Here is an 11,894-nt window from a genome sequence, read left to right as displayed (position 1 = left end):
AACTAATTGTTTTATATATACAAATAAAACTTTAACTTATCAAGATTTCACTTGACTTTTGTAATATTTCCTTATTAAGAATTGTTTTATTGAATTTGGGTAATTTTTGAGAATTGGGGCAATTTAACACCATTGCTCATTCATAAAGTACATAACTTAACAACACCCAATACTGAAATTTACAGATTTACACAAATCAAATCACACTACTACACTTAATTTATTTGCATTAATATCTAGAATGCCATTTATATAACCAGAAGTTCTATTTAAGCTGTAATTAACACTCTTATTTTTGCTAAACTAAATGTTAAATTTTAGAAAATGCTACAATTTTAAATAAACTATTTCTTTTAAAAGAAGTTGTTTTATTTCTCTTAGTATATGGTTTAATCTGTATTAAGACATATGGTTTAATCTGTATTAAGACATATGATAAGTAAACAAACATTAAAATTCTAGTTAACAAACTAGAATTTTAATGTTTGTTTACTTATTTTTTCATTAAAAATAGCTGTTTTTTCAACTATTCTATGTAACTCTTGAATATATTGATGATTCTGAGATTTTATTTTTTACATGTTTAATAGATTTAACTGATTGTGAGCACTTAAAGCCAGGAGTTGTGTGACATCATTTAGGCTTCTGACATATCAATAGAGCAGCTATGTGACATGTATGTATGAAAATTACTTTGTGGATAATCAACTCAATGGTAAGTATCTGGAAGTGATTACATTTATTTGAAATCATTACTATATTTATTCATATTTCAGAATCAATTTTAAATAATGTTCTTTTTTAATTGTTCAGGTTATCTGCTCCACACACCTTCCTTTAGAAAATGTTGATATTGAACTTTGTCACTGCAATCTTTTAACAAACATTTCCATTATGACAAAGAGCATGCAACATTTTCTTCTATAAATGGTCAGTGAACTACTTTACTTTACTTTTATATTCCCGGGACCATTTTAATTTTAAATTTTGTAAAAATTGGCATTCAGAGTTTGATTTGTCTTGATGTTCATTTTGGATTAATTAGCCCTATGTTAATTAAGCACAATAAAATTAGGTTCAAATTTTCTTTATCATATATAATGTAATAGAGATAGCTGTAAAAGCAGATTATAAATTATGAATTATTGTAAAATTTATATTTTAAATAAATAAAGATTCATTCTGTTTAAATTTTCATTCTATATTTTACTATATATGTAAAGAATTAATACTTGTAATTAATAATATTTGTAATTTAATATGTTTGTGATTGCTATGACAACAAAGTATTTAAATTTATTTTTTGAATTTGTTGTACTTCTTTTAAAATCAAACAATATAGTTTTAAAGAACATTAAAAAGTGTATTTGAGAGAGAGTGCTTATTTTTTACTGTTAAACATACAGATAACACCTCATTATAGCAAACAATTTGAAGTCCAATTTGGCCACCTGTAAGACTTAGCTTAAGAACTGTCAATATAAATTTCAGAATATCAAAGGTTTTTTCACTATGCCAAGCATTTCCAATATATCAAAATACTGGGATAGATTAGATGAAAATGGTTATGAAGTTCCACAGATGACTGGAGAAAAGGGGCATGTCTAGAAGATGCCTTAGATTAAGGCTGGTGTGGTGGGTGGACTGGATTATTTGTTACCCATGTTAGAATATTCTGGAAGTACCCAGTGAAAATCCATAAATGAGTGGATGATACCAGTGACAGGATCTTTCAGACCATAGGCCAGGAATGCCACCACCAAATAAGATGTGTACGGAGATGATACTAGGAAGTTACAAGAAGGAGAATGTAAATATGAGTTTTACATTCAACGAATCCTTACACGATTTTAGTATCAAATGGGTAATATACTATACTATGCTGTTGTTATGATCCATCATTGTTCAAAAAGCTTCTTTCTACAAGAAGTTGATTCTGAGTAAAAATTAGATGTTGCAAGGGAGTTTGGCATCACCCTTTCCATTCTGTCAATGATTTTAAAAGATCATCCAACATTGCAAAAAGTTAAGAAGATCCAATGTTGAGTCCAGCGGGAATAAAACATAGCACACAATTTGAGGATGTTATTTGAGGATTGAAAGTTATTTTCATCTGGTATCAAGATGTTCAAGCGTGCCACTGTCCCATAGAAGTTCCTTGTTATTACAGGGAATTTTTGAAAAGTATGGAATTATCTCAAAATCTTTTACAGATACAGATGGCATTTTCAATCCTGATGAAACAGGTAGTTTATTTCAACTGCTGCAAAGGAAGCAAAAATGCTAAATATCAATTAACAGCCATGTTTTATTGCAGTACCTCAGGTAAGAAATTATTTTGTATTACACTACACTGCATTCTTTCATCCCTTTTATCCTAAGAAGGATCAAGTTCTGATATCCACTGTACATGACATAGATATGGAGAATATCAGACCCTTAATCATTGCAAAAACATCAAGAACATGTTGTATTATGTGAACAATGTGTGCTCTACACACTGCAAACTGCCAAGATTGGATGATGCAGAGCATTTTTAATAAATAGTTGAACTGGAAACTATATTAAAAGATGAAATAAAAGTAAAGAGTCAGCTGTCAGGTGACAACTGCTTGGTTTGAGTCCTATCTGGAAAATGTGCAAGTTGAGTGCTTTCTACACTGCTGTTCTATAGCTGATCTTGGAATAATCCATACTGTACAGGCTGAATATTGATTATTTTTTTTCAACATCGGTAACTGTGTCTAAAGAAAGATAAACAAGCTACTGACAAGACTGCTGCAGCATGTGCACATGTCATGAATTTTATCACACTATATTTTGTCTGGTAGCATTAGAAACTACAAAATGTCACAGGTTCTCTAACAATGGTGTAGGAAAACAAAGTTAATGACTACTATTAACCTTTTTCTAGTTCAAAGTATATAGATTATACTAAATAATAATAGTTAATGGTGATCTCCCTACCATTAACTGTCAGAATTATTATTACTGTTTGAACAAAATATAATTTTTAATACTCTACCAGCAAAAGTATTTATTAACATAACATTATTTCCAGGATTATGATGGATAAAATTCATGAAAATTATTAAAAAAGAAAGAAACTGCAATTTTAAAATGAAGTATATAGTGAAATTTAACAATTGATGACTTTCTCTGAAGACAAAATTGACAATTGGTTAACCTCGATACTTAAAGACGATTTCACAGATAGCGATGCTAATGTGAGTTTATCATAATATATTATTTACCAAATGGTTTTCTTTAAAAACAAGAAATTATTTATTGTGACATTGTCATAATGTTGGACTGCAATTTCTAATCATATTATTAATTTAAAATATATCCTTTCCACCTGAAATTAGTAATGACTTGCCCCTGGTACATCGTACTTTTCCTTTAACAATACAGTTGTGCCAGTCATATCTCTAACACCTTCCAGGGGAAGATTTTAATTGAAATAACGCAACGTCCGGTTTGCATCGCAAGTTCTTATGTAGTTAATTGGGGCTTTCTCCCACTAAGGTTTCCATATGGGATTCCATTTCCAAAATTAAGGAAAGACAGATCAAATTTATAGGTCTCCAAATTGCAGTCCAAAAATCTTAATATGTAAATCTTATTACTTTTCATAACTTGAATCATAAAACAAAGTAAAACAATTGAAATAAGTTAATGACACTGGCATGTTATAGCTTCACAAATCCCATCTGAATTTGAATTAGGGATGCCCCACCCAGGCAATTGCATTTTTTACTCATAGGATAACACGCTACTGGTTAACAAAATTATTTTTTGTATATTTTTATTGTTCGATATACTGTTTTGTGTATAACGTTACTATTGCAAATTTAAATTTTGTTTATTAATAATTTTATACAATGTTATACAATACATAAGACTTCTATTCGTAAGAACTTTAATGATACATTAATACAAAATAACACAACTTTTATATTCAAAATTAATTTAATTATAATGAAAATTTTAATTGCAAACTTACTTTAATGCTATTTTAAATACGCATTCAACAATTTGTTTTTATTACAACTGCCACATAAACACATACGGCACACTAAATATAGCATAATGGCACCCGTATTCGAATGTTTACAGCTGTTATAAAATTTGATATTTTTATTACAACCTGTAGAAGCACAAATAGAAAAATTCATATATGAAAATAAAGATTGTTCTACACTTTCCATCAAAACAAAACACAGTTAAATACAACAGCAGTCGGCAATAAGCGGAAAAATAGCTTCATATAATTCTTCATAAGTATTTTTTGCATATTGTAAAAAATATATAAATTTCATATACGATTTTAAAATATTACTCCTAATTTTTCCAATTATTAAGCATCTCGAGAAGCAAGTTTTAAAGGGTCTAAATCAATATGTTTACAAACAATTCCTTGTAAAATTGTTAAGACCATTCAGTAGAAAATTATCACCATATACTTATTAATAGTTATCTTTTCGGGTGCTGTTAGGGTTTTCTGCATATTATGCCAGTTAATCGACTAATTAATCAGGTGGCAATTTTACAAAATAATTGAGCATCAATTCATCAATTACGTGCGTATTAAATATAGAACAGCATATTAAATATTAAAAAATTTTAATTAACATTATAAACATGATCTCAGGTAAGTTATAATTCAATTTTTAATTTTACATTTTAAAATAAAACAATAATAGATAATTATGTACGATATTTAAATATCTTACTTTTAGAATTCTAATATTAAAATTTGATAATATGATTTTCATTGCATTAATTATAATAAATTATATAATTATATTTTGATATTTTATCACGGACAGATTACACATTTTTGGTATGCAGCGAAGTTGCTGCATATCAAAAATACCATTTTGGCATAAGGGCCACAAATAAAAGAAAAATTCAACAATAAAAAACAATTACATATAAAGTATACTTAAAATAAACTAACAAGTCGAAATAATATACAAATACAAATTGATCAAAATAGATAACGATAAACGACGGGTAAAAGGCTGGTTTCCTTCCGACGACACATTTTCCTTACAACACCGAGCACTAGACAATTCTAATTTTAAAAAGTATTCACCGGACATTGAATATCAGAGTGTGGCGGTCTGACGGGTCAGAAAAGGGTCCAGATAGCGACAAAAATATACATACACCGATTGCGACAACGATTGCACGTGGATTGAACGAAAGCAATGTGGAGAGGAGCGTGATAAGAGGAGGCGTGGAGCTATGGCAAATCGTCGTTTGAGCGCTTGTTCTTTTTGCAAACACAAAGTTTCGGAAAGTGAATTATAAACTTGTTCAAATTGCTCTAAATTTGCTCACTTCTATTGTTTTGGGATCCAGGCAGCAAACTTTCATAAATTCAGCAAGTCTTACAAAAAAAACTTGGAAATGTGAAGATTGCAAATTAGTGAAAACCGTTAAGAACAACGCAAATTGGACACAGGATCTGGAAGACGACAGAGAACTGGGTGAGTGTGAACAGATTATTATGACTTTACATAATTATAGTAAAAACGTGAATAGAACACCAGATAATCTAACTTTCACTCCAAAGTCACCCTTAAGTATAAGTACAAAAAATTCTGAAGTAATTTTACAAGAAGTGAAACTTATATACTTAAAGTTGAGTAACATAAAAGAAACAAACAAAAAAATCCAGAAATCGATAGATATCTTAGCAAATAAGTTTGACAAAATGGAAGAGAGAATTAATATTTTAGAGAGAAACTATGTAACTGTTATAGAAACAATGACAGAACTAAAAAAAGAGAATAAAAGTACTAAAACAGAATTAAATTCTTTACAAGAAAAATTCTGCATGTTGGAGCAGGATCTAAACAACTCTAGTTTGAAGATTATTGGCGTGCCGACACTTCAGAATGAGAATTTAACAGAAATAGCATATAAAATTTTTTCGTTTGTTGACGATAATTTTAATTAATTATACCTTTTGAATGCCTATAGAATTAAATTCATTAATAACGTAAGAAAAGAATTCAAAACTAGATCGCAACCTATTATAGTGAAATCTGCTAATTCAGTTGTCAAACAGAAAATTATCGATTACGGTTACTTTCCATTCGTCGTTGCTATATTTCGTATAAACATTCCTGTGCCAGGGAGCATGCCTTCATTGCGTGAAACCCGAGGACAAATCCATGACACATTGGTACAAATACACGATTGATATAACAGGTCCAAGACAAATTGGATGAGATACACGATTCCTCTCTTACTATTCGATTACGATTACTTTCCATTCGTCGTTGCTATATTTCGTATAAACATTCCTGTGCCCGGGAGCACGCCTTCATTGCGTGGGACCCGGGGACAAATCCATGACACATTGATACAAATACACGATTGATATAGCATGTTCAAGACAAATTGGATCAGATACACGATTCCTTTCTCAATATTTTATTCGTCGTTGCTATATTTAGTAAAAACATGCCTGTGCCTGGGAGTACGCCTTCATTGCGTGGGACACGGGGACAAATCCGTGACACATTGGTACAAATACACGATTGATATAACATGTCCAAGACAAATTGGATCAGATTCACGATTCGTTTATTAATATTCGATTACGATTAGTTTTCATTCGCCGACGAAGGTCGTCCACGAAGGTCTGCTGCGTGGCGATCCAATACAACTCCCCATTGTATTAATAGGAGAGATGACATTTCTTTATTACTACATCATCTATAACATTTTGACATTGATGAAAGTTAACAATGATTATCAACGACTCTTAATTTAATCGTAATTGTTTTTATAGTTATTTAACGTCAACGAAAAGTCCATATGGGATGCAAAAACCACTCCTTTACAAACATTGCACTTCTTTCTTCCGCCTTTTTTCCTTTGTGCGCCTCCTATCGGAATTTAAGGAAACGAAAAGCCAAACGATACAGGAAATTCGTTTAATTAATTTTATTTTTTGTTTCTTTCGTTTCGTTTTAATTAGTTTTATTTTAATTACTTTTTTCATTTTTATGTATTAAAAAAAGTAATTCGTTACAGAAAATGCTTATTATTATTACTTCTTTTTTTAATTTGGAAATAATTATTTTGTTATTTATATCTTAATAATTTATACTCGATAATATAAATTAGTCATGATGTCTTTTATGTGTTATTTGTAAATCTAAAAGGTAATTATTTTAATTTATGATATGTATGACGCTTTTCGTAAGATAGATGTCGCATTTTGTGAAAAGAACGTATATTTGTGCATTGACGGCAATGTTTGTGATTTCCGTTTTCGTTAAACCGGAAACGGAAATCACAAAAATTCAGGTTTTTGTAAATTTAAAACATAACGGCAAGAGAAATCATATATTTTTTTTTTACTGTTTAATAATTCTATTGATTTTTATTTATCGCTTAAGAGAATTAAATAAATACAGTAGTCGAAATATTGCCAAAAGGCAGCTCCGTGCATAGCACGAGCATTGCAAGGAGCTGCCATTTGGCAATATTCGGCAGATACGGGGTATGTATTCAACAAAATAATAATGAATCGAACCGTCGTACATTTTCCATTGCTCATAGTAATTAATTTGAACTGCTCTTAATCTATTGTTTCAGAAATGTTTGGCCAAATTTCACAGGCTTACAGTGGAGGAAAACCCGAATAAAATATTTGAGGGCCATTTTTGATCCGAAGATTGAAAGCAGGGTTGTCGAGCGGGCCATACAGCTCTGGAAGACTTCGAAACCAATTTAGTTTTTTTGGCGAATATAAAATACGAAAATTAATTATTTAACTTTATTCATATATAAAAACGAGAATGTTTGTTTGTTGGTTTGATATACACTCCTAGGCCATTCGACTAATTGCCATGAAACTCGGCAGTTACGTTTATATACACCTAACTTAGATAATGTCGTACATCCGACTCCAAAATATCTATTGAATTTCTGTAAGTCAATTACTTTCCATCTACATTGCATTTGCTTATTTACACGTAGCGCCATATATTGGCAAAAAAATTAACAAAATAATAAACTAAATATAATTCTTATACCAAAAAAATATACAGTATATTATATTTACTTAATTACTGAGATAATGATATTATACGCGCTATATTACGCGCTATATCATTACCAAGACGGTACCATATAGCACTTGCCTGCGTTCAATTAAAAGTGTTACTCTGTGAAAAATCTACAAGTACTGTATTTAATTTTCCACATCTAACAATTCGGGTTTTTTCATTTCTGAACGGCACTTTCTTAATTCTAATAAGCACCCTCCGGTAGCAGTGTACAAAACCACGAACTCTGGTAGTTAGTAGTGAGTTCTGGCATAGCAAACGGGCTGGCCACGTGGAGTGTTCCGTGTTTTCTTCATCTACATAGGGTCTAGCTTCCCATACACCTTTCATCTTGTGACTGCACACCGGTTGCGGAACACTGATCTAGATTGTGACCAAGGTCGGCGACTTTGCCGTGATGAGACCTCTCTCGACCGTTTCAATCTCGACTGAAACGAGGTTCAATCGCGATCGGCTTAAGAGAGTTCTCGAAACTAGATCCAGTCATAAGAGAGATCCCACAATCCCGCGCGCGAGAAAATACAAGATGGCTGCGGAACATGTACTATCGACAGAGAAATAAAAAGACATCTGGAGAGACGATGACATCTGTCTATTATTAGATGTATGGCAGGAAAAAGTATTTATTTCTAACAAAAACCATTTTGTTTGTTGGTGTTCGTGACTTACCGAGTAGTTAAGTCAGTTTTATCATCGCGTGTAATAGCCGGGTTCTTCTCAAGCGGATTGCCTGTGTGAACAGCTTGACGTTCGTCTGGCGACAGTTACAATCCAGATTATAGATAAATCGAGATCGAAGTGAGTCGTGGATTGTGTGCGAACGTAGTATTATACGATATTTTGGTGTGTAGTATTCACCAGCTAAACCACGTGAGATTGGTGCTCTGTAAAGCGAATGCGTATAATCTGGCTCCTTGGAAGCTGTCCCGTATTCGACAATGGAGCGCTTCCATTTCGCCACTGATACAGTATTCGAATATACGAGTACAATAGCAATTTTATCGTTTTTTTTCATGTAGTATAGAAATTTGTAATAAGATACATAATGCGGTTATAATAAAATATTAATTTTAATTAATTCAAAGTACAGTACTTTGAAATATGAAAACAATTGCACAATATGTATTTATATTTTAGAAAATACAAGGCACGCCGCTTCTCTTCTTTCACTCCACTCCATGACACGCAGAATTCAAGTAGAGTCGTCGTGCAAGCGAGCACTTCAAGGAAGCGTGAAGCATGGATAAGCTATTTAACGTATTGTATCGTACAGTACATTACACTGTCGAACTTGCAACGAACACTCAGTCGCGTCGTGTCGTGATGATATCGTAAGGTCAGTTTAACCCTTCACAATTTTAGAACTCAATCGTATAAAGAAAAGATGTATATTGGAAATACGTATATTGGAATAAAAAGATGTGAGGTTTCACCAGTCTTCTGTTTTATAACTGAATCTAATTAATTTTTACACCCATTCCATTAAAAATCTTTTTAAAATTGGTTTTATTAATCGTTTTTAAAAATTAATTCTTAGAAAAAAAATTAATGAAATACTACACAAAATAAAAAGTAAAGTACGTATATTTTGTTGGTTTGTAAAAAAAATGTTTATTACAAAATTTGACTTCAATTTTCTTAATTAATCAAACATTCTTACTACACCTGATACGTTTAAAGCTATACATCAACCAAAGCCGAATATTAGAGAGGTTGCGGCCGACGTTTTCATCGCGTAAACGTGTACGTCGGACGTTCAGCGCCTCCTTCCTGTAAGCCCAGAAGTTTGACAATGGCGTTTGGAACGTCAGTGGAATCGTGCTCGACGTTCCAAACGCTATTGTCAAACTTCTAGGCCTACAGGAAGGTGGCGCAGAACGTCCGATGTACACGTTTTCGTGTTGAAAACGTCGGCCGCAACCTCTCTATTAATTGATGGCGCCTAACGCCTAATTCTAATGCCAAATTGTCTATTAAATTATTAGTACTATAACCCGATAATATTCGGCTTTGCTTGATGTATAACTTCAATTTTCTTTTTGTACAAATGTTCGAGTCCCTAAGCAACATCTTACATAGCTTTTTACTTGTAAATCCGGCCCTGATAGGATGTTTTTAACACTAAGGGCGCAAATAACGATAGAACGATCTCGCTCATTTGTTTCGATACCACATAATGACGTGTCCCGCTAGTAATAATTGTTCTCCTTCTATAAAATTTCTCGATAAACAGCTACAAGCAGCATATATCATTATATCGGACAGTAATAGGCTATATGATTAATTTTACATTACTAACTAGTACAAGCGACCCAAATAAAGTAGCCATTTTGTAAAAATGCAGCGCCCTCTATAGTTTATGAAAAAAACGCGAATTAGCAGCGCAAAGACCAGTATATTAAAGACTCTGGTTGTAGTGTGACGTTATTAGAGTTGCCAACCTTACGGGATAAAATTGTCGTATCCGCTCCTTGAAATTATCGTACATCCATCTCAATACGCCCTTTATTCGTAGAAATATTAACTAGGTTCTTTTATTAATCTCTTCTTTATAATCTCTAGAATCTCTTAAACTTTATAAATGCTTTTATATAACTCTTTCTTAGAATATATAACTCTTCCTCATAATATATGGTGCAAAAGATAAACCTCAAAATGGGAAAAATATAAATCAGAATTTTTTCATACAATTTCAACATATCAAGCATTAACAAATACTGTAATACATGTTCTTCTTTATATGCACTACTTATTTCATTTGCATAAACCTTGGTTTTTCCAATTTTTGCCATCGTCTGAAATATTTAGTCCACCCCTCAAGTGGTGACGACCTCGAGTTTAGGAAATGCTGTTCCACGTCAAAAAACCCGAGTTCTAGAGTGTTCACTAGATAGAAACTACTGTGTAATAAAATGTATTATTGTAGTATCTATTTTGTACAAATATTCAATAGAAGCATAATGGCATTTCGACAGAACGTTTATTTGTACAAATTTTCTTTGCACATCAATTCGAGCATTTTATCATTCTTTTCTTATTTAAAAGTACCGCATCGCAACGGCAGTGTCGAGAAAAGGTGCGCCTTATAATCGAGAATATTTCATAGTAGCCGATTTAAGTATTTTCCGAAAAATTAGCAGCTCTCCATTGGAAAAAAAAGACACGAAATATCAACGAGAAGGCGATAACGTATAAAATGGTGATGGCAAAGTGGATTTTTTCAATAATAAACTGTTATTTCGGGAGTAAGGCGTATTTCTGAAATTATCCTACCAATTCCTATTACATACGAGCATTATCGTACAGTACATCGTACCGTGCCCGAAATAATCGTACAAATAGGATAATTATCGTACAATTGGCACCCGGACATAACCGAGTAACTCGGGTTTACCGGGGCCACGTTGGATAACGCAGAACGTTGAGTTGGGATTTCCAACGGTATACCGGACGAAGCTATTTCGAGCATTACCGAAATTCTTAACGATTACAGTATTCTTAGTCAGACAACTAGGAACACCGGCGGAACAAATTAATTTAATATTAAATAAAAATAAATGTAATAAAAAATTAAAATTAAAATATTAATTTCGTCTTTAAAAATGAAATTACAGTAGAGCGTCGTTTATCCGAAACGTCGGTTATCAGAAAGAATTCCAGTCGGCAAATTTAAATTTTCGCTAGTGCTGTGGCGCTGCAATCTTCGGCTATTTCTCGGGCTACTCAAATATTTTACGTTTTTGATACTAAATTAACATCTGAAGTATAATTTTTTATTGTTTTTATATTTTTCAATAA

The 11,894-nt window shown here is 32.0% G+C and overlaps 1 long non-coding RNA gene across 1 annotated transcript in view; it reads left to right on the top strand.

Annotated features, from left to right (window-relative positions):
• Nucleotides 1–1,152, top strand: part of LOC111628345 — an 8,241-nt gene extending 7,089 nt beyond the window's left edge. Inside the window, exons 2-3 of the long non-coding RNA XR_002757161.1 lie at nucleotides 591–715; nucleotides 814–1,152. This is a non-coding gene — a long non-coding RNA (uncharacterized LOC111628345). The remainder of the gene's footprint in view (nucleotides 1–590; nucleotides 716–813) is intronic.
• Nucleotides 1,153–11,894: the final 10,742 nt, after the last annotated feature.

Source organism: Centruroides sculpturatus, unplaced genomic scaffold (assembly GCF_000671375.1).
Source record: "Centruroides sculpturatus isolate CEXI.00-Female unplaced genomic scaffold, Cexi_2.0 scaffold489, whole genome shotgun sequence".
In the NCBI taxonomy this organism is placed as follows: domain Eukaryota; kingdom Metazoa; phylum Arthropoda; class Arachnida; order Scorpiones; family Buthidae; genus Centruroides; species Centruroides sculpturatus.
Note: the sequence above shows the minus strand (reverse complement) of the source record. Positions and strands in the feature narration are given on the sequence as shown.